Consider the following 24,822-nt stretch of genomic DNA (forward strand, 5'->3'; position numbering starts at 1 on the left):
ATATATATATATATATATATATATATATATATATTATTTTTTTTTTTTTTTTTTTTTTAAATACAATAAAATGTAGGGTTTTTTTTAAACAATTTTTGTAGTTATTTCTGTTTCTGACACTTAAGCATTCTCAGTACTGCAACTGATGCTAGATTTGTAAGGCAATTCATTTAATGATCCATTTTAAACAGTAAATTCGTTTTTTTTAAATCTCTGTAAGATATTCACAAAGAAATGTGTGTTTATACATTCATAATAGCTATTTGAGCTCTGATAGCTCTGATTTATTTTCTTTTTTTCAAAGAGCAACTCACTTCCTGGCTAGTCTGACTTTTTCCAGCTGCGTGCAGCGATACCCAAATTTTCACTTCGCCCACAGAGGCGTTTAGGAAGACACCATGCTGCTTCCCAGAGTTGTTTGAGCTTTCCGACATGAGATTCAGATGTCCTGCACGGAGCAAGCGAGCTTTTCTCAACATTGCAACCGAGATCAAACGCTGGCCTCAGATGGTTGCGCGCGCAATGCTAGCATGGGAAGGAACTGTAAAGGGCCCACATGAAAGCCACCGAACAACATGAAAAAATACTTTGCACGGTTGTTTTTTGACTTTTAAACGAGTGCCACAAACCTTTGTTGTGTTCTTGTCGCTAACAGAGATGTTGTTTACTTGACGCTTAGACGCTAATAGTATTAGCTTGCGCAAATTACAAGCATGCCACCCTTGAGTTTCAAACACTTCATAACTGTTATCAAAGCCCCACTGTGTGCGCCACAAGACCGTGATCTCTTAATTTGTTGTTTTGGTGAAGCTTACATTTTTAGCTACATGAATATTAGAGAAGTTAGAATGGCTAGCATTAGAAACACCGCTCACATATCCTTTCAAAATGTAAAAATCTAGTTTGGATCTATCTTTCATAAATACTTTTACATGTTGTATATTTCTGTGCCATGTCAAGTTATTTGAAAGCATTGCATTTTCTCTCTCTCCTTTCAAAGGATAGGTGTATCACACACACAGTTCTGCATTCCCCACACAGCGGAACTCCCTGCCGGCATACACTCTGCTGTCTGCAACAACACACACACACACACACACACAAACACACAAATGCAATGCCCAACAGATCATCATTACCTAATAATCTACACAAATCACCTCAAGTGAGACCATTGACTCTGAAAAACAGAATCAATTTGGACCAATTATTTTCATTGCTTCTTTTCTCTATACAAAAGAAAGTAAATGTTGTCCTAGGCAAACATTTTGCCTAACAGCTCCTTTTGAGCTGCCATATATAAATGTCAAACATGTCTGGAAAGTAAAGTGAGGGTATATAAATGACTTGCAGTAAACTTGCAGTGTAATAGAGTACAGTGTAATATTAGGTAACTACATGTACTTAATATGGGTTAAGGTTAGGTTAGGGTTAGTACATAGTAATTACTGTAGTTGTTGTAATTATATAGTATGTAAATGTAGATCAGTACTGTAAAATAAAGTGCTACCAAATTTTTTAACAGTATGCATTTTATACATATAATATTTGTGTTTATTTATTTTTTTCAGTTTGAACAAAATCACAGAAATCAGGGTTTAAAACTAGATTTAGACATTTATGGTAGACATGGTTAAAGGGCTTCCAGCGCACCGGTATATCAAGCATATAGTGCGCATGATGCACATTTTGTCATAAGCACAGTAAGCATGGACTGTCCGCATGGGGCTGAGTTTTTCTAGACAGTCCGCATCTTTGTACGCATGTGTTGAACACGTTCCTATGGGCTCACAGTCAAAAGAGTACCATTTGAAAAGCTGAGCGCTCAACCGGAACGGCACGTGGAAAAACGAAGTATACCCTGGCATAAACAGGGTTGGAATAAATAAAAAAATGAAGCAAGTGTATAAATAAATCAAATAAAAAAAAGACTACACACAAATAGCTATTCTATTTAGCTGGAAATGGGCAAACAACATTTTCTAAAAATGAAGTATCCATTGAAAAAAGATTTGCTGCAAGTTAGTGAAAGTGCTTGCTGAATGTCTATTGATTCTTCAAGGCACTGACTTTATTTAGCTTAAGGAGAAAAACTCCAGGCCAGAATGTGCCCTGAGGTCAATTTAGATGCCCTTTAATTAAGAGGTGACACTATATCGGACAGTGGCGGTAGGACATAGGTGGCACTCTGATAACTGAGTCAATACGTGTGAGGGATTCGGTCCCTCCCACGCCATTTTATCCAGAGCTGAGCTTGTTGGATGAGCGTTGGTCCTGTACAACGCCGGTGGACCCAAATAGATAAATGGTATGTATATACCCATTGTTCACTGGTCCCACTGTAATGAGTCAGACAACCATGGGAAAGTGGAATCTATTCGTCTGTCATTACACATATATCACCAACTAGCACACACTCCTTTGCTCTGTGCCAGTTGCCTACGTAGGCAGAATTTTAAGGAGTTTTCCGTGTGCCGGTACGTCTCATGTTTAGTGTGCGTGACACAACTGTCATCATCAGCACAGAATGTGCGGACAGCCCTTATGTCAAGAAAAACCAGTCTGAATGTGGATAGTCCACGCATACTGTGTTAATGGCAAAAATTGCATCACGTGCAGTGTGTGCGAGATGTACTGGGTCTGTTTAAAGCCTTAAAAGGAAATCATATATCCCTATTTTATTATTTGATTTATATTTTTGAAGTTAAATATGGCAATTTATATGACAATTAATTGTGAAAGCCCTAAAACAGAAAATTAATCGTCATAATCGCAATTATTTGTTTGACAATTAATCATAATCATGCCAGCCCTAGATACGGCATCGAAGAAATTACATTACCTTAAATGCAGCCTTAGAAGGCAGCTGTTTACGTAGGCAGCTCACTAGGCATTTAGAACACGGTCCTTACAAAAATACAAGTCCTCCCAAGCAGCACTGAGCTATCGATGGCGAGTGTGTCACTGTGACCTCTAAAACACATCAAGTATGACCGAGATTAAGCCCGCATTGAATTTATGGGGTATGAGATTATCAATACACGGCTTCCAAGTACACGCCACCCTGCAAAACCCCCACCCCCTCTGCGCGCTGCAATACAGTCTCTCCTCGAATTCCATCTTATTACTGAAGCAATAAAACCGGCAAACTCTCCCTCGCCCCGGCGAACTGCTGGAGCGCAGACACAAAGCAAGGCGTCCCTCTGGTGCATTCCTATTGAGTGCTGCCAACACTCCTACTCAAGAGTGCGTGAGTGTATACAGTACATGCCTGTGTGCGTGATGCATGTTTGGCACAGGTTGAAAAATCAATACCCTCCTTTTCTGATGCTTGCAAATGCACCTTGGGCACGAATGCTTGCTGATTTTATAGGATTTGTTGCTGATTTCGCTTGTCTCATGTTGGCTCTAGTACAAAGACGTGATTTTGAAATTCTTGTCAGGAGACTTTGCAGTCACCATTAAGGGGCTGTTCAAACGCAACCCGTTCAAGCTGCTAGATGTAGGCCAATGCAACGGTATTGAACAGAAAGCTGATTTATAGACGCATCAATTCAAATGTAAACATTCAAAATGGTTGTCCATAAGTAAATATGTTTATTTCGCCAGCAGATTCATGTGATTGGTCCATTTGTTTTTTTAATCTAGCACTGAGCTACTGTGCTGCATGTCAAAAGTTGAACTATTTTTAAAAGCGTTTTTTTTTCCAGTGTTAAAATACTTTTTCGTATACCAGCTTAACACGCAGAGACAACTATAAGTAAACCATTCGTTGATTGATTCCCTGAAAAACTGTAAACAATCAGTACGTTTAGCACTTCCAAAGTTCAATTTCAGTTGAACTAAAACAATAATTCGGCTTTTTAAAAATGTCATATGAACGCTTTAGTACAAGGAGGGTGTACCTGTATGCTGGGTTGGAAATCTCAAGGATTAATAGTGGTGTTTTCCTTTTTACATCACGTGTTGTTCTGAAAGCAAAAAGAAACAAATGAAACACGGAATGTATTTGGTAAATACTGTACTTAGAGCATAGAGCATTGTAATGGGGCCATGTGTCTGTCATTTCAAAATAAGAGTCCCCATTGTATGTAGGCCTTGTTTATAGTTAAAAGGCCCATACCGGGGGCCTGGGTAGCTCAGCGAGTAAAGACGCTGACTACCACCCCTGGAGTTGCGAGTTTGAATCCAGGGTGTGCTGAGTGACTCCAGCCAGGTCTCCTAAGCAACCAAATTGGCCTGGTTGCTAGGGAGGGTAGAGTCACATGGGGTAACCTCCTCGTGGTCGCTATAATGTGGTTCTCGCTCTCGGTGGGGCGTGTGGTGAGTTGTACCAATGTACTGAAATGTACCAGTGCAACTGCTGCAAAGTTGGACTAACAGACCCAGATAATGTGATAGTAGCTCGGCTTCATCCAGCATGTGTACGCGCTAATCGGATCACAATTGGCCTTGGCGTTGTGCGCATTCTCAGATAGTCAAAGCAGTCGCGTAACATGCAATACCAGTAATATTCAATTACGCATTGTGTTAACGTAAACTTGGACAAACGGATGAAAACTGTAGCTCTACTACGTGAAAACCCGCTGTAGCTCGATTAAAACCGACTCGCATTTACCGACTGTGGCACTTAAAAACATTGCTTTTGTTTGAATGTCTCGACCAGCGTGACACGGTTACATTGGCTCAAACAATGACGTGAGTTTGGAGTGGGACTATCCGTTTCTTCGACCAATGTAAGCCAAGGGAGAGCTTGGGAAACCTGTTCGAAAACAGTGATTATTTTTGCCATTCTGTTTGGTAAGACTAGTAATGCAAATATAAATAATTTGTGAATAATTTGTTTAATTCTTAGCAGTAATATTACTATCAGACAGCTCATCTCAATTTCATCGAGCTTAATGGGGAGAAACTATGTCAAAATATAATCCACATTATGCTTGTCTATATATGCGATGCAAATCCCTTTTCAAAATATCTAGCAAATGAATCATGGGCTCAACACACAAAAACATGTTTGTTTGACCTTGAGATCACAGGCTGAATATATTGAGTTTGGTTTCTCAGATCTGTCTTGCTCTCTTTCAAGCTTTGAAAGATTTAGATATCTGTACAGATAAACAAAGAGAAAGACTGCCATCCATCACTTTCAAAGCCCTTAACAGAGTCCCTCTAAACTCAAACAAGGCTGCCCTATAGCACGAATTAGTCACCACGTCTCTGTTGACTATTAAGGGGAAAAGAACATACTGTGACATACAATAGAGAAAGCGTTCTATATAATTAGCACACCGGCTCCTCTGATTAAAGAAATTACACTAGAGGCAGTAGATGCTATTGTCGCCCTCAAGAACTGTAATGTTGTATTTCATGATGTGCGGCTATTCGGGTTAAAAAGTGGCAATTTTAGAAAACAAAAATGGGGTATAAACACAAACACATGCCACAATTACAACACATTTAACTTCCGTGGTAGAGGTAGGCCGATATATCGGTTTTACCGATTTATCTGTGCCGATAGTTGCCGATTAGTTTTATTATTATTATTCCTCATCAATAAACCTCATCTTGTGCAATATATCTACAAAACTCTTCACCTGGTGATTATATAGGCCAGGGGTCGGCAACCTTTTTGACATGGAGTGCCATTTTTTTATTTTCCTGGTAAATGGGTGTGCCGACATTTATTTCCAGGTTTAATTTATTTTTTAAATAGACTCTGATTTTTAAACCCAACGATGTGGGTTTATGTTCTCTCTTTTAATCGTTTAATGTAATTTTGAGTATGACCATGGTTTAAGGAGGGTGTACCTGTATGCTGGGTTGGAAATCTCAAGGATTAATAGTGGTGTTTTCCTTATTACATCAAGTGTTGTTCTGAAAGCAAAAAGAAACAAATGAAACACGGAATGTATTTGGTAAATACTGTACTTAGAGCATAGAGCATTGTAACGGGGCCATGTGTCTGTCATTTCAAAATAAGAGTCCCCATTGTATGTAGGCCTTGTTTATAGTTAAAAGTCCCGTACTGGGGGCCTGGGTAGCTCAGCGAGTAAAGATGCTGACTACCACACCTGGAGTCGCAAGTTTGAATCCAGGGTGTGCTGAGTGACACCAGCCAGGTCTCCTAAGCAACCAAATTGGCCTGGGTGCTAGGGAGGGTAGAGTCACATGGGGTAACCTCCTCGTGGTCGCTATAATGTGGTTCTCGCTCTCTGTGGGGCACGTGGTGAGTTGTGCGTGGATGCTGCGGAGAATAGCGTGAAGCCTCCACACACGCTAGGTATCCGTGGTAACGTGCTGAACAAGCCACGTGATAAGATGCGCGGATTGACGGTCTCAGACGCAGAGGCAACTGAGATTCGTCCTCCGCCACTCGGACTGAGGCGAGTCTCAATGCCACCACGAGGTCTTAGAGCACATTGGGAATTGGGCATTCCAAATTGGGGAGAAAAGTCTCATATTATGCATCAAATCTTAATTTTGTTGGTTATTATTGTGATTTTGGTTGCACAATAAACTGCCTTTTCCAATATCTTAGCTTATCGGTATCTGCAAAATCCACTAGTCGGCCTCTATTCCATGGTGTGTTTTCAATATTTCAGACTGAAACAGAATAATCAGAATGACATATTTTATACATTGGAATTTAAATAGACTGTGAGAGAGTGAAACATTTTACGCTATATAATTGTTTAAAGTCAACATGAAATCAAAACTGACGATGTTTACTGTCTTAATACACGTTCGTATTGTGTGCGATTCATCAGTGCACAATATTAAAAAAAAAATAGTTTGCATTATCTTTCAATAAATCGTGAAAACTAGCTCAGACTCTGAACAACTTTCCTTTTCGGCTATTGCAAAATGTAAGCTACTTACACATTTTTTTAATACATTTCCATTGTGGTTTGGCTTGATTTGTGATATGAAACACCAATCAGTCTCCAATAGATACAAATCTAATCACAGCCAACATTTTTTCTGATTGAATATCCCATTTCACTCTGAAATACGTCACATTACAGAAATAAAATTAGTTACGAATGTGATACAAGTTAACTTTAATATTTCTCTTTGATTGTAATGGACATAGCCTTTGTCAGCAGGAAACTCGTTTCAGAAGCAGCAAAAGTCATTATACTTCGATGAATGATTATGAAAAAAAAAAAATACACTGATTAATCTCACACACTAAGACCAGAGCATTTATTTGATTTCATTGTTTCTTTAATTAGCGCCACATTATTATTATATTATAGAATCTCTTGACTTTCCTTCCAAAACACTAATGCTCGTTTCGTTCGTCGCTAACGAGAGGAACGTCTGCATCTCGTTTATTGACCACGGCGTGGTTTTGCGCACAGCCATTTCTTTTTACAATTCGAAAGTCGCGTTAACAAATGATATTGCTGTCGCTGTTGCTAACTTTAAAACTAGCGGGTTGATGTCCCGTGTCGCAAATCCAGTGACGCTGGTAGTCACGATTCTCTCTGACCAATCAGTGATCTGCAGGGTTTTGACGTCACATTTAGTATCGGCTCGGCTCGCTTGGAACCTCAACCGAGGTGGTACTAAAAAAAGTACCAGGTACCAGGTACTATCCACAGTGGAAAACCCCCAAAAAGCAAGCAGAGTCGAGTCGATCTGTACCGTGCAGTGGAAAAGCCCCATAAAACCACCCTTCCAGCAACACCCTCCTTTGCACATTATCATAACTCCAACTAAAACCAGATGGACTTAATCTATCACAGCAAAGATGTGTTCAAGTGTAAGAATGGTTCGATTACAGCCGCCCTCCACATTAGCATCTAGTTTTCCCAGAAACTGCATGGATTTCTTATCCAGTGCAACCATCTCGCACTAGTTTAGTCTTAACCTGCATGGTGCTCCTATCAGAGCACTATAATCCGCCCGTGCAGGCTACACCCCCATGTTTGATGACATTATCAACCCCCCCAATCAAGCGCTGAATAGGCAGGCAGAAGATAACAAAATTCATCTCTCCTTTCATTCCTTCTGTCCGTGATTCAACCATTTCCTTCTACCTCCACGCATTCCCCAACGGGCAGATAAAACGCCTGTGTAAGAGGTAGTCAATGCCAAAACAAGGTCAAAATACAGCGAGAATGTAATGGAGCTAATAAAAGGAGATCGGAAGGTAATATTAGGCCCCGTAATCTCGGCAGCAGTGGATTTCATTCCCTGCAAATCCCCACTTACATGACAAAAAGCTGAATACAGCTTCATGCCTCAATACATTCATGTTCTGTGCTATTACGATTACAAAAGGGAAATGCAAAAACTTCAAATGCAAAACACAAAGGCAGCTTGCATTTCTATAAAAATAAATAGCCTAAAAAATGATGACCACCTTGTCCTAGCGAGAGCTAATCTTGACTCTCAATATTTCCCTCATTGGAAGGTTATAACTTTTTTCCCCAAAGGCAGTACTACTTTTAAAGGGATAGTTCACCCAAAAATGAAAAGTATCTGCAGAACACAAATTAAGATTTTTAGAAGAATATTTCAGCTCTGTAAGTTCATACAATACAAGTGAATGGTGATCAGACCTTTGAAGCTCTAAAAAACACATAAAGGAAACATAGAAGTAATATATATGACTCCAGTGGTTTAATCCATGTCTTCTGAATCTATATGATAGGTGCAGGTGAGAAACAGATCAATATTTAAGTCCTTTTTTTCCTGTAAATCTTCACTTTCACTTTCACATCTGAATCATATGGAGTACTTCTGTTTCCTTTATGTGATTTTTGGAGCTACAAAGGTCTGGTCACCATTCACTTACATTTTATGGACCTGCAGAGCTGAGATATTCTTCTAAAAATCTCCATTTGTGTTCTGCAGAAGAAAGAAAGTCATACACACCTGGGATGACATGAGGGTGAGTAAATGATAGGAGAATTTTCATTTTTGGGTGAACTATCCCTTTAAGCTGGATTTTCTTGCACTTGCACTACTACAGAATAGTTTATTTATTTATTTCGATTTATTTTACTTTCCAATTATATTTTCCATAGCCGGGGGGCTTTTGACAATACAAGAGCAACAGCAAAAAGCAAAGGTACAAAAAGTAAAGTAAAATTATTTAAATTTACTTTCAAAATATGTAAGAAAAGATTAATTGAAGTTAAAACACACACACACACACACACATGCACACACATATATACAGTATATATATATATATATATATATATATATATATATATATATATATATATACTGTATATATACATACTCTATATAATATATATATATATATATATATATATATATATATAAAATTTTATTTATATAAATATTTGCCCACTGCTCTGAAAAATATAATTGAATATAATATATAAAATACATTTAAATAAATAAATTAATATCTTATGTAGCAGTGCAACTGGAATGAATCCAGATTTATTTTTTTTATAATATATATATATATATATATATACATACTTTTTTTATGTAACATGAGAGTTTTAAACAACTTGTGCATGAATAAATAATTACTACTTACATTTTTAATTGAATAACACTTTTAAGAAGTTTGGCCTGAAATACCTGCAGAAATTTGTGGACAAGAAACAGAGGAATTTTAACAATCACTATAAAATAAACAGCAGCAGGCTTTATTCAGGTCTTGTGTCTGAACACGTTGTTGGCAGCTAGGTGGCCAGAAGTGATATACTGTATCTGAATACACGGATACGATAAATGTCTTTATGTGGCATCTCAATACCACAATTAAACTGAAGTTAATGATGTTATCAGCCCGAGGACAGCCGGTCTCCTACAGGCCTTGTGTTTACACGTCAAAATGTCATTTCGCATGAGGGTAGAGTTGGGGGATGTTGTGCCTCGCACGTAACAAATCATCTTTTTCTCTCGCTTGAATGAAACGCTTGTGATACTCGACAAAGAGATAGAGAGAGTGAACTCCCTCGCACTCGCTCTTTTACGCCCCGTTGACGCAGAATCTGTAACATCCCAGACTCAGTCATGTAGAAAGCATCCTTGTTTGCTCAAAGAACACAACACGGCTATAACTACAGTGCCATAATTGAAATGCTGTGTAGGAATGCATGTACCGTTTTCTACTTTATTTATGCATTCTCTCTTTACATTTTTTTATAAATAAATAAATATTTCACCAAAAAATCTATAGAAAGTATTAAGAAATTTTACTTTGCTTAAAAAAAAGAAGCAGCCTATTTTAAGGACCAGTAAGATTTGTTTTGCATTGTGACATCATTTTCATGATTAATAAGCACACTTCCTATTTTCTCATTAAGTTACTCAAAAAAGTAATCTGCTACAAATGATTAATTACTTATGTAAAATTGTAATCAGATTACTTTAATGATTACATCAACAAAAAAGCTGAAAAATGTTGTTGTTTAATTGCCATGAATATAATATTACAATGAATAAAAATCTGAAAGTTCCTAAAATGGGCTTCATTTTCTTTTGAAAAAAACTGTAATAATAAGAATTACAATATATATATATATATATATATTTCTATTTGTTATTTTGGGGTGAAATGCAAAATGGAAAATGTTTGAGAGACTGACCCATCTGAAGTCCTTTAGTACTTTATTTTACAATAGTAGTCAACCTGAGTAGTCACGTGATTTTTATTGAAAAAGAGATCCTCGTTTCAGCAACGTAATGAGTTTCCAGCAGAGCTTAATCACATGTTGACATTTGTGCTAATTCGCGGTTATAGCGCTCCTCGTTTCTCTGCTGTCAAACCATTTTGTTATTCCTAATTAAGGGTGCATGGCTTGCATTGACAGGCAGACATTAACCTGTGTTTAACACCTGATACACTTGACTGACTGTTTCATAACTACAAGACCCCTCTATCCACACACAAATATGGCCCCCGGCTCCCAGAGGCCCTTGTTTTCATGCTAGCAATACAAACAATTACACAAATCCATCACCCCCCCACCCCCCATCAATGTATCATATCTTTTACCCCTCCTCCGGCCCCATTGCCTTGTCAGCTGGGACTCTACCCCCATTCCTACCAGATGTCCTCTGATTTGGGAGAAATGACAACAAAAGGCCAGGCACTGAAAACACCACGGCTTTCCCATCTTGCCCTGAGCTTTCAGCTTCAATACAAAGGCCATCGGATTAGCGGCTTTTAGCACATGAAAAAGCCCCTCATCGTGAAAACTGCCCCTCCACTGGGTCCTGATGACGCTGTAGAGTCACTGTAAAGCCCAATTTATACACTAGAAGAAGCCTAATTTTTTTCTCCCGAATGAAGTAAAGCACCCTGAAAAGCAAAGCCTGTGGCGTCGTTTTAAAATTAGTTTGTTGAGAAAATTAAATAAATAAGGAACGTTGATTGGTTTTAAATAATCATCAATGCTCTTCGACTAGCCGAGTTGTCCTAGGTCAAGAATTTCAGGGATGTGCAAGAACAGGGGAAGTACAGCCAACCGAACACCTCAGCAGAACTAAAACTTCACACATTTTAGGCGAACTAAACGAAGCCTGTTCTTTCAGTAAGTATAAATTAACCTCAAGCCCCCTCGACTCTCTTTGGCCCCAACAAAACCCTTCCAAGCCCTACCTAATCAACATCCTGTCTCCCCTCACATCAAATTCAGTCACGCTCCATCAACCGAGATAACCCCTGATAACCAGCTTAAACCAGCATACATCAGTAAACTACTACAACTTCCCCAACTTAAGGGAAGGAGCTAATTAAGATGAGGATCTTGCAGTCCAAGATCGGACTCTCCTTATTGATTCAATTCTCTTTTTACATGAGATGGGTTGCCAGCAGTACTTGAACGACCAGCTAAGAAAGTTGGAAAAAGATGTAAATGCATACTGGAGTTGCACCAGGCATTGCAACACGTGTAGATTTAGTTAAGTTTTCTACGAAAGTAAATAAAAAAATGATTAGTGATGTGAAAAAATAATATACCAGATACACAGATATTACTATCGGGATTCGTTTTTAAGAGGATGTAATGTAATGTAATCCGTAACTCAGTATGTTTACATACTAAGTTTTAATCGAGCTACAAAGGGTTTTTGCTTAGTTGAGCTACAGTCTGTCAATTATTCATGACATAACACATAATTCAAGCATGCATTTGTCTTTCGAAGCGTGCACAAAACGCAGGAGCCAATTGTGGTCCAATTAACATTTATACATGCTTGTCGAAGCTGAGCTACAATCACATTATTTAGGTCTGTTAGTCTGACTTCGCAAAAATCTGACAATTTATGTTAGACTAATGAAGTCTGAAGCAGTCTAATTGAAATCGAAATTTTAAAGTGCAAGCAAACATACTGATTTTTACCGAAGTTGTGTGGGGAAAAAAGATGTGTTTGATTCGGACAAGATTAAATATCACAAAGTGTGACTGTGAATCAAAAATGTACCTAACTGCCACAGGTAAAACTATTCCCATTGAAGTAGGGCTTTTGCCACCATGATTTTGTTGCCTTTCCACCTTCACCTGAATCACAAACTGTAAGTTTTAAAGAAATTATCCAGTGCTTGTTTGGATGAGTTCCCAAGACTTTAGTGAAAATCTGAACATTGTCCTTGACAGGTTCTGTTGAAGATGAGCAATAGCTTTGAATCATAAAGGAGCTCAAGAAATTGTATGAACTCTCTGGCCTGCTTGCTTATATGTTGCCCTGGACCGAGTCCCGTTCAGAAGCAGGTTCCAACCAGTTAGCAGCCAAGAGAAGATAAGACGCAAAGCAACAGTAGCCGGCGCTGCCGACGGGATTGATCCATCTTGCTCAAAGTTTAATTTCATCTCACGCTTGGCCAAGTGCCTACATGAGGCTGCAGGACTGATCGTTCAGCCTCTCTCGCCTGCCGAGTTCCCAGTCCTGCAGTGGAGCTGATAAACCAAAAGCTACTACTGTACCTGTTCTTAGCTTAAACCTTCACTGCAAGACTGGATTTCAAACCAATGATATGCTCCGCTTGTGTTGATGATGTTGCGATAATATGTTCATTACGGTAGGAGAGCGACAGTGTTTTTAGTTTTAGTAGACAGTGACAATAATTTTAGTCATAGTTTTTGCCTTTTGACAAAAATTACCTTTAAATTTAGTCAATATTTAGGTATGTCATATCACATTTTTTTTTTGGTACATTTTTGTACAATTTAAGTCAACGAAAAGTTGACTTTAATGTCATTTTAGTTGATGCTGATGTGCAAAATGACAAAGATGTGCACTTTAAGATGTTTCTGAAATAATAGAATAAGATGAGTATACAGAAATATTAAGGCCAAAATATACTCAGTTTTTCCACGTGCCAGTGCATCTTGTGCGAAGTTCACGTGACACAAATTTCATGCGGATTGTCCACGTGCAGCCAAGTTTGGATTGTCCACGTGCAGCCAAGTTTTTCTAGACATTCAGCCAGTTTGCATCTTTGCGCATCACCATCACAAAGCATTCATAGTGCGTACTTGCCCAACGCATCCTTACAGGCTCACGGTCAAAAGTCTGAACACTCGACTGTGCGTGAAACAGAACAGTATGCAGAAAAACAAAGTATACCCTAGACTTTAGCTAATATTTAGAAGATGCCAAACTCTAACCACATATTCAACATATTTACAAATGTATAAACATGTATGATATTCCTGAAATAATAGCATAAAATGAGAAAACAGAAGTACTAAGACCAAAAACATACTTCGGTTTTCCGCGTACCAGTGTGTCTCACGTACAATTCGCATGATGCTAATTTCATAAAGACTGTCCATTGGCAGCCTGGTTTTTCTAGATATGCGGAGAGTTAGCATCTTTGCGCATCGTCGCCGCATGCACCTGATGATAAGTATTGCAAAGCAGTCATAGTGCGAATGTCCAAATTGGCTCGCGGTCAAAAGTCTGAACTGTTTGCGGAAAAACTAAGTATACCCTAGCATTTACAGAATATTTAGAAGTTGCTTTGTTTTCAAAATCTGTCATGCTTTAGAGACTTTTGAGATTAATTCTCAATGTTTTAGAGACTGTTTAGGTAGCAGAAATCAGAAAACACTTGAACTAGCATTTTCGTCAATAACTGAATTGATGATATTGACACTAGATTGCAAAAAAGTCATATCATGCATTATAACCAACCTTCACCTCTCCTCTTAACCTTAATATGCCTTTCTATTTCCTAGAGGGTCATGATTAACACATGTTGTAAATGAGGGCACACTTGTTGTTTACCCCCACCATGAAGATTTTTCCGCATGGACTGCTTTCAGCTCTGTTGAGCATGATGACCAGCTGGCGTTCCACGTTGATGGGTGTCCCGCCTACCCTCGGGACTTTTAAACAATGGAAATCTGTCATAAACACGCCCCACCTTGGCTTCCATCTGAGTTATGACCCCTCTGAGGTTTTGGGGACCAACCCCACCCAGCTCTTCAAGCCTGGAGGTCAAGATAGACATCTGTGATGGTCAATTTATTCTCAAATTAGAGACAAACTACATTGTTTATAGACTCCAATAATCTAGATTTAAGGTGTGGATCCTTATTTGATGGACTTGGGGTGTTTATGACTTGCTGTATATGAGCAAATTGGGCAACTCAACACATTTCCAATTGAACAACTCCAAGCACCTTCAAGTGTCAAGTCATTGAGTTGGAAAAAACAATAAGATCACAAATCCAATGCTTCCCTTTAAGTGACCAGACCAGAGTTTGCATTTTTGCCTGAACCATCTCTTTAAATAAGTTTAGCTCAATCATAGTTTGAAAAACAAATCCCGTCCAAATAGTGCTAATGATAAGGCCATGGCTCCATCTCGGCTGTGCATGCAGACACAAGTGACGGATGCATTAAGCCAAGAAGAACTTGTTTCAATACTTGATACAACACTTGTTCTTTTATTAAGACCAGACAAATTGCACCCACCGTGAGCTGAAGAGTACCGATTTAGCACTCGGGACAAATTAAGAGGAATAAACACAATTAGCTGGCAGAGCTTAGACGCCAGCAAACATCTCTCTTTGCCTGACTTTCTGCTGATAATGCGAGCAGCAAAGGCACAGCTGCCATTACTGCATCTGTCATTCAAAACCAAAACCGATAATTGCACCGCTCTCGCTGTTACACAAACTCTGCTAATTTTATCTACGAATACTATCACGTTGGCCTATCTAGCTTAGAATAACTACCATGAGGGGGCTTTTATTAATAATTGTTGTTTTGATATTGCTGCCACAACATGTTTTTTCTCCATTAGTACTTTTCCTACTCTAACTGTAACCATGGTGCCATTGAATGGAAAGATGGTATCCACACTTCAGTAACGTACTCCTCTATGTACTACAGGAAACTATATATCCATGAAAAGGATTTTTTTTTAATTACAACCACTAGAGTGTTTTTATTTGTTATTTTTATGTTTTGATATTGCTGCCATGCCATATTGTTTCCCATTGGCTTTCCGTACGGCAACTGTATAAATGACGCGATTGAATATGGAGACAGTATTCGACACAATTCTATAAAACACTCCTTTTTAGAGTGATAAAAGGGGTTTAATAAGGTAATAATAAGTTAATAAGGCGTTTTGGGCTTCTAATGCTATAAGGAAATTAAATTCAATAAAAACGAAATACAAATAGATCCTACTCATTAGTACCTAACACTGTATACAGTGCACATTTAGTATCATCATTAGTTTCTCTGAATATCTATTATATAAACAGTAGGCTAAATGTGAAATGCATGTGAATGCAAGAGGGCTCCCCTCCACTTCTCTCTAAAGTTTGAGAGAATATTTATTTTGGCAATGAGTGAATCTCTCTCAGGTGCTGTCCTTTGAACTCCATTTAAAATCAGGGAAAAAGGTTACAGCGATAAGCGTTGGAAAACATAAAAACAAGAAGAAAAAAAAAAAATGACACCAGTAGGATTCACTTCAGAGAAAACCTTAGGGAAGACACCTCGCAAAAGACATTTCACCAGAATAAATTTCCTCTGCACAATTCAATTAACTTTACGTCCAGAGGTGAGACAAAGTTCACACGGGGAGATCAAAGTTTGGCCAACTAAGTTTTGCATAAGTCGTTTTCTACTGACAAATCCTTCATTTAGACAAAAACCCAACTTAACTGATTCTTGTTTGTTTCTCTTTAGCCAGACAAGAAGATAGATCCTGGTCACGGGTAACAGCTTCTGTTTGGCTATATTCCTCCGCATTCATCTTAACATCTTGCGAGATCTGACAGTGATCGGCTGTGATAAATTGTTCAATTAAAGTGACATTTAAAAACGACTGCACACTTGACATATGCTTTTGTGTTTGTTTTGTCTAAGTAAGATATATGCAAAGATGGCTTTTGACACCGAAGGTAAACAGTTTTTTGCAATAACAGCTCAGAAGTACTGTATATTCCCGTATAAATAACGGTACAGTTTTTATGAAACAACCTTTATGATAACAATCTACTTGATAGTGTCTGGATGGAAAACATTCACAGTTCCAAGAGGTTCTAAGACTTTATGCGATTTCGCCATCAAAGCAATCAGATAAGACATCAACAAAGCCCTAACTTGTTGATCGAAATGTTTTTATTATGTCTCAAGACACTGGATTGTTCCTTTTATGAGTATTTTATTTATTTTTTCTCCCCTTTTTCTCCCCAATTCCCAATGCGCTCTAAGTCCACGTGGTGGCATAGTGACTCGCCTCAATCCGGGTGGTGGAGGACGAATCTCAGTTGCCTCCGCGTCTGAAACCGTCAATCTGCGCATCTTATCACGTGGCTTGTTGAGCATGTTACCACGTCACGCTATTCTCCGCGGCATCCATGCACAACTCACCACGCACCCCACCGAGAGCGAGAACCACATTATAGCGACCACGAGGAGGTTACCCCATGTGACTCTACCCTCCCTAGCAACCGGCCAATTTGGTTGCTTAGGAGACCTGGCTGGAGTCACTCAGCACACCCTGGATTCGAACTCGCGACTCCTGGGTTGGTAGTCAGCGTCAATACTCGCTGAGCTACCCAGGCCCCTCCTTTTATGAGTATTAAGTTTCTTTTACATAAAAGTTAACGGTTACTTGCTGGTATTTGAGTGAAAAACAGACAACTCCAAGAAGTTCCAAGAGTTAATGCAATTCAAAGTAACTGGATGAGACGTCAACAACAATGCGTTTTTATTGTTTCTCAAAACTTTTATTATGTTCGAAATGATTGGACTGTTTACTAAATTTCTTTGAGATGTCTGGACCAACCGTTCTCAAAAGCAGAACCTAAGCAGTCCAGTCCAAACACATGCTGATATGGGGCCCCTTAAGTCACATTACAGTGATTAATGGCCCCACATTATCTGTGGCTAAACGAATCAAGACAATGCCTGCACACTGCATTTATGAAATCTCAGTAAAAACCTTAACTGTATGCACATTTGTTATGTTTCACATCTAAGTAACTCAAAATAAAAGTGCATTTAGCCAGCAATGGCACGAAAGGCATGCACACACAGTCAACATTGATGGAAAAGAGCGATCTATAATCCATGCATTAAATTGCCAAGGAAAATGATGCATGAAAATCCTCATTTCATTAGTTCTGCAGGGGATACACTTCATTAATGCCTTTTATTTTCTATCCAACACCAAAAACACAGTAGCCTATCTCTAAACAACGTGTGATTTATTCTTTTTTTACTCAAAAAAGGCAGAAAACAGCATTATTTGAATATGTGCATAAGGTTAAACCTCCAGAAAGTTACTTTCCAACATTCCACATATTCAGCTGAGATTAACTTCACTGTATTCGTTTGGGGTGCCATGTGTAAAAGTTTATAGTAACTTCTTATTTTTGCTTTATATCGTCCCTGGTCTAAATCAAAACCATAATAATGCATAAAAAGCATTGTCCATCTATTGCATGCATGCATGTATATCTTGGGATTTGACAGTGTAGTAGACTGCTAAAGAATCCACTATTGCACAGTATATCACCAAAACTACACATCAGGTCATAAACAAGACACACATATAGTTATAAATGATTATATTGTGCAATACAATTGAACAAGGTCCGTTAAATCTGTTATTTGAGTTTCATTTGGCAAATTCTCTCTCTAAATTGGATTTTAATGACTGGAGATTCTGTAAAACTCACATATTATCAACATAAATACTTGTACCAATTAATCGACCATAGAAATGTACGAAAATAGCGATCGCGCTTACTTAGTATGCGCAAATTTCTCCAAGCGCAAATCCAAGTTACTGTCGTTCGGACAAATGCAGATGCGGTTCGACCATATAAATCCTCTTAAAAGCGTCCCATGTTGCATCCATTTAAACGTGTGGGGAATAAGCCCAAATAACTCCTTGGACACGCGAAGTTTTCAGAAAACAGTTATCCGTGCCATGTCGACGGGGTCCGCGTACACGCTCCGCAAGCGCACCGACAAATAATCTGTAAACTCGTTTCAACGTTGGTCCAACGCGTCCCAGAGCTGAATTAGACTCTTTTCTTTCAAGTCCAGCCTTCGGCTGGGGGGTAGGGGCAGTCGGTGGGGGTGTATTTGTCCCCCTTTCCTCTCGTTCACCCTCCCCAAAAGAGTGGAGTCGGGGACGTCCCCTGCGCGCTCACGTCACCAGCAGTGTATGAACGGGCACACATGAGCACTCCTCGGGGTCCGGTGTCATTTGAAACCCGCACTAAAAACATCCCACCTCTATAGCTGACCCTAACCAGGCATTAGTACATCTAAAGAATGAGCTTAGAAAATAAAACAAATAAACACGTATATGACATTATGTTATGCATAACACATGTTCTATTATATAGCCTATGTGTGATTCTTAAAAATGTGGCTGGTTGATGAGAGCTCTTCTTAGCAAGTGGATTTAAAGGAATATTCCGGGTTCAATATACAAGTTAAGCTCAATCGGCAGCATTTGTGGCGTAATATTGATTACCACAAAAATTAATTTCGACTCGTCCCTCGTTTTCTTTAAAAAAAAAAGCAAAAATCGCAATTACAGTGAGGCATTTACAGTGGAAGTCAATGGGGCCAATTTCTGGAGGGTTTAAATGCAGAAATGTGAAGCTTATAATTTTATAAAAGCACTTACATTAATTCTTCTGTTAAAACTCATGTATTATTTGAGCTGTAAAGTTGTTTAAATCGTCATTTTTACAGTTGTTTCTGGGTTTTAGGGTTTGTTGACATTACATCATCATGGTAACGAAGTTGTAAAATTGGAAATAACTTTACACAGAGAAGGTTAGTAAGTGATTTTATCACACTAACACGCATCTAAACATGCATATTGTTTATGTATTGTGGCTTAAAGTTTGAAACAGTGAGTATTTTTACGTTTACGAATTGGCCCCATTGACTTCCATTGTAAGTGACTCACTGCAACCTCGATTTTTGCTTTTTTTTTTTTAAGAAAAGGAGGGACGAGTTGAAATAAATTTTTGTAGTAATCAACATTGTGCCACAAATGCTCTCGATTGAGCCTAACTTGTATTGAACCCGGAATATTCCTTTAAGATTTGGGAGTTGAATTGAAGTAGGGATGTCCAAATCATTTAAGTGAATCGGCTCAGTCGGACAGTTTATGGATATGAAACTGCTGATATAAATAATTCACAGATTCATTTACATGTAGCGTTGAAAAACGATCATTTAATTCATCAATTCATTTGTATGTAGCATTGAAAAACAATAATTGAAGTTAATCGGTTCATTTGGACAGACAATGGAAATGAACATGTTCATTAAATAATTCAGCGATTCATTTAAATGTAGCACTGAAGTCCAAATCATTTAAGTGAATCGTTTCGTTTGGACAGTTCATGGAAATGAACTTTTTGATATGAATGATTCACCAATTCATTTATATGTAGAGTTGAAGTCCAAATCATTTAAGTGAATCGGTTCGTTCGGAGAGTTCATGGAAATGAACTTTTTGATATGAATGATTCACCAATTCATTTATATGTAGAATTGAAGTCCAAATCATTTAAGTGAATCGGTTCGTTCGGACAGTTCATGGAAATGTACTTTTTGATATGAATGATTCACCAATTCATTTATATTTAAAGTTGAAGTCCAAATAATTTAAGTGAATCGGTTCGTTCGGACAGTTCATGGAAATGTACTTTTTGATGTGAATGATTCACCAATTCATTTATATGTAGAGTTGAAGTCCAAATCATTTAAGTGAATTGGTTCGTTTCCGGCAGTTCATGAAAATGAATCTATTCATTACATGATTCAGCAATTCATTTATATGTAGAGTCGAAGTCCAAATCATTTAAGTGAATCGGTTCGTTCGGACAGTTCATGGAAATGAACCTATTCATTACATGATTCAGCAATTCATTTATATGTAGAGTTGAAGTCCAAATAATTTAAGTGAATCGGTTCGTTCGGACAGTTCATGGAAATGAACTTTTTGATACGAATGATTCACCAATTCATTTATATGTAGAGTTGAAGTCCAAATCATTTAAGTGAATCGGTTCGTTCGGACAGTTCATGGAAATTTACTTTTTGAAATGAATGATTCACCAATTCATTTACATGTAGAGTTGAAGTCCAAATCATTAAAGTGAATCAGTTTATTCAGACAGTTCATGGAAATGAACCTATTCATTACATGATTCAGCAATTCATTTATATGTAGAGTTGAAGTCCAAATCATTTAAGTGAATCGGTTCGTTCGGACAGTTCACGGAAATGAACCTATTCATTACATGATTCAGCAATTCATTTATATAGCGTTGAAGTCCAAATCATTTAAGTGAATTGGATCCTTCAGACAGATAATGGAAATGAACCTGTTCATTTCATAATTCAGGGATTCATTTATATGTAGCATTGAAGTCCAAATTATTTATGTGAATCTGTATATTCGGACCGTTAATGGAAATGAAACTGTTCATTAAAAAAAAATCAGCAATTCATTTAAATGTAGTGTTGAAGTCCAAATCATTTAAGTGAATCAGGTGCATTGCCATTAACTGTCTCAATAAACTGTTAATTAAATAATTCAGCGATTCATTTAAATGTAGCATTGAAGTCAAAATCACTTTCAGTGAATCGGTTCATTCGGACTGTTCAAAAAATATTTATTTATTTCCTTATTTCCTTCCATGAGAAAGTACATTTAATCTTAAAACTTTGTCTGTTGGCTTAACAAGGACCATTTGGAGCCCTTAATAGGTCAAAGAGGAATTTGCATTGAGAAAACCAGGGGTATTGTTATGCACAGTGTATTCAAATATTTCAAATGCAGCTCACAGGCTGTTGTGGGCTGAGAATCCTCTAAAAACACATCATCGGGTGATGCGAAGACAAAACATCTTTTTTATTCATGAAGGTAACTTATGAACTATTTGACAATGCTTGCCATGTATAGAGTATTGTGTTGATTCATCGTAAGTTAAATGTCTGCACATATAACAGCACCAGAAATAATTATTCATCCTTTATAGAGAAGCCCAGGAGTTTTGTTTAGACACATTTTTTTCCCCTTTATTTAAGGGCCATGGTGATCGGTACTATCATAAAGGGCCAGGGCCCAATTAGCGGGAACGTTGTGTAAAATCGGTGATTTTATGTTGGTTCCTCTCATTTTTCTCTATTCACACTTGCCTAGTTTAATCATCTTTATAAATCGAACGCTTTGCAGCATCCTACGTTCTCCTGGTGGCAGAAAACATGGTCAATTTCATCCGCTGAAGAGCCGTTTAAGGACGCTGGGGAAAATGGTAAAGAAACACTTAACACTTGACATGGGTAATCCATAACACCATAATGAGCGTTGTATTCTGGGAATGCTTTGTCCTTAGTGTCTGTGCAATGTTTTAGTATGTGTGTGCACATATGTGTGTACTGAACGTGCTCTGGTTTTGGCATATCAATGCAGGGCTCGGCATTAAGCATTGTCATGTGCCTGTCCTCTGGACAAATAAATTGGTCATTCACTTGTCCTAGTAAAAAAGTTACTCGTCTGGAGAGAAAAAAGGACATTTAAGTTAAATGCTCAAGTAACATGTCAAAGTTTATGTTGTATATTTGTCTAAAATTATGACAGATGCCCAACCTAACAGTGTACCTATGCAGTCAACTCAATTCTCTGTGACAGAAATGTAAACTGCACTGGGTAGGGGAGGAGGCTATTGTCATATGATAATTATATTATGTTAGGTATGGTAGTCAAATAAAGGAAAGCCTCCATCGCCACCATTAACAGCAGGGATGCTCATAGTTCTCTTGTTGCAGCAAGATCTACCAAAATACAAATTAAGACAATTCAGTGCTTTTTAAAAAGTTTTTAACAGCAGTTTCAAGTGTTCAATGACACAATAGACAGCAGCAGATCTATTAGCTTACATTTACATTTATACTTACAAGTCCGACATTTTAATACAAATCTGCTTTTTTCTCCGCTGTTTACGTTCACTTTAGACATCACACTCTGTGTTTACATGAATACCTCACCATTTTGGTGGAATTTTGAAATGTCTTTGACCGTTCAGGCGTGCATTAGCATGAGCACTTTCAGAACACAGGAGCATGTTCAGCACACACACATATGCCGCCTGTCAATCAAACAGGGCGCAGCTGTTACTAGATCGCTTTCGAAATATAAAATGATGTGCTCTGGATTACTTTCAACAGCAGAATAAGAATATGAACTTTATAATAAGTGACACAGGCCTAGGCTATCACAAATATAGCTGGTTATTTTTTTTGTTATTGGCATTTTAATCAGTCTGCTTGTCCGGTCAGCAAGTAAAATTCTCTTTCACAAATGTGAAACTTTGAAATTGCTTTCAAAAAAGTGCCTTTTGAAGAGGCTTTCAAAACTTTTGCTATGTTTGACAGTAGAGAAAAATGGACTGGGCCTCTTCTCGCCAAGTTTTGGGGATAAAACACATAAATTGTGGGGGGTCTAGTACAGAGCCTTGTGGGACCTCCTTTCAATTCTGTACAGAAATGCGTTCTCTGTGCCGACAGAAAATCCAGCGGTTTTCATCTGTGCGGGTAACATGCGTCTCAACACACAGACAATCTCTGTGTGTGTCTACGTGAGTGTTTTTGTCTTCTAAAAGTGAACTGATCCATAGCCAGGAAGGAAAGCAGACTGACAGCTATTTGAGTGCAACTGTGCTGTCTTATCTCCAGCCTGATAGGAATCTACAAAGACCCACTCCCAAGATTATGAATTCATTACAGGCAGCACTCACACACTCATAAAGAATCTATATATTCACAGCATATAGTTGGGGAAGGAGAGGTCATTTGTGTTCACAATCATAAATATTAAAAATGACCGTATCTTTGTTTCTGTTTTTTAAAAGATGCAAAGATAAGCCCTGCTGAAAATACAGCTTAAACCAGTCTAAGGCCATGTCCACACTAACATGTTTCATTTGAAAATGGATAAATTGTGCTACGTTTACGTTCACGAAAACACTCTTTATTAAAGCATACTTTGGAAAATGGCCAAAGTACACTTCGGTTTTCCATGTGCCGATACGTCTCGTGCATTATGTGTGGGACAAATATAGTTTTTCTAAATGTATGTATCGCTATACGTATTGTATCTTGGGGTGGTTAGCGATACCCATAGCAAAACATTGCCTTAAAGGAATTTTCTGGGTTCAATACAAGTTAAGCTCGACAGCATTTTTGTGGTTTGCTGGTCTTAATTGGTTTAAGCTGGTCTTCCAACCTGGCCAAGTTGGTGCTCAGCTCATTTATCTGAGAAGCCAGTTGCTCTCCAAGGCTGACCATCTAAAGAGTGCCCAAACCCACTCTAAAACCAGCAGAGACCAGACCAGCTTATGCTGGTTTATGCTAATTGAACATTCTTTAAATCATGACAACATTTTTATTTTTGGGGTGAACTATGCCTTGGAAGGGTCAAAATGCACCTGAAAGGGCGTTAAGAGAGAAAGAGGGCATGCAAAAAAAAAAAAAAAAAAAAAAGATATAAAGATGGTAATGGAAAAAGAGGAGCTTGAGAGGACCTTGAGAGGCCTGTGGAAAGAGGGAGACGAGTGTGTGTGTGTGTTTATTGAGCTGTACAGGATGGCAGGTTGCCTTTGCTCTGTGCAGTGGATGTGTTGGCCTTATTTGGAAGGAGAATGGAGAAGGCACCGTCTCTCTCTGCCTGCATTTACCCAGCAGGTCAGAGGGCCAATACACCTCAGTACTGCAGAGCAAACACACCGTCTGCCACTGAGAGGAACTAATCAGCACATATCTGCTCTAACCTGACACACACACACACACACACACACACACACAATATATATATCATAAGATTTGACTTATACACACACACACACAGACACACACACAAACACACACACACACACACAAACACACAAACACACCCACACACACTTGTTAAAAATATTTAAATATTTTAAATAAAGAAAAAGAAGACTACTTTTAGGACAATTACTATTTTCATGAGAACTTAAAGCATATACATATGTAAAGCATATAACAAAATCTTACACACATTACTGACAATATTCTGATGAAAGATTTTTACAATTAATTTTTTTACTTAAAAGTATTTATACATCATGGTAGAATTAGTTACTCTGCCTTTAATCTAATGTTGGTTTAAATAAAAAATAAAAAACATTGTAATACAGTAGTTTTAACTGTAATAATAATAAAAAAATAAATAAAAAAAATCCTGCATTAAAATATTGAAAATCACAAATTAATATAAAGAAAATGACCAAAAAAACAAAAAAACAAAAACAAAACGTCAAAATAATATAATAAATGTAA

General features: G+C 38.0%; 2 protein-coding genes across 16 annotated transcripts in view; one reads left to right on the plus strand and one right to left on the minus strand.

Annotated features, from left to right (window-relative positions):
• Positions 1-24,822, plus strand: part of LOC127438849 (uncharacterized) — a 687,566-nt gene that overhangs the window by 493,234 nt on the left and 169,510 nt on the right. The gene's annotated exons all lie outside the window — the stretch shown is intronic.
• Positions 1-24,822, minus strand: part of LOC127438810 (receptor-type tyrosine-protein phosphatase S-like) — a 264,336-nt gene that overhangs the window by 176,639 nt on the left and 62,875 nt on the right. For 9 of the 15 annotated variants that reach the window (XM_051694677.1, XM_051694675.1, XM_051694672.1 and 6 more), the window contains exon 1: positions 18,230-18,516. The exons of 1 other annotated variant lie outside the window; for it this stretch is intronic. The gene's annotated coding sequence lies outside the window, so the exon portion shown is untranslated. Of the gene's footprint in view, positions 1-3,905; positions 3,972-18,229; positions 18,518-24,822 lie in introns of those variants that run through there. 5 more of the 15 variants (XM_051694668.1, XM_051694664.1, XM_051694676.1 and 2 more) reach the window with 3 other exon arrangements.

Source organism: Myxocyprinus asiaticus, chromosome 50 (genome assembly GCF_019703515.2).
Source record: "Myxocyprinus asiaticus isolate MX2 ecotype Aquarium Trade chromosome 50, UBuf_Myxa_2, whole genome shotgun sequence".
Lineage (NCBI taxonomy): Eukaryota > Metazoa > Chordata > Actinopteri > Cypriniformes > Catostomidae > Myxocyprinus > Myxocyprinus asiaticus.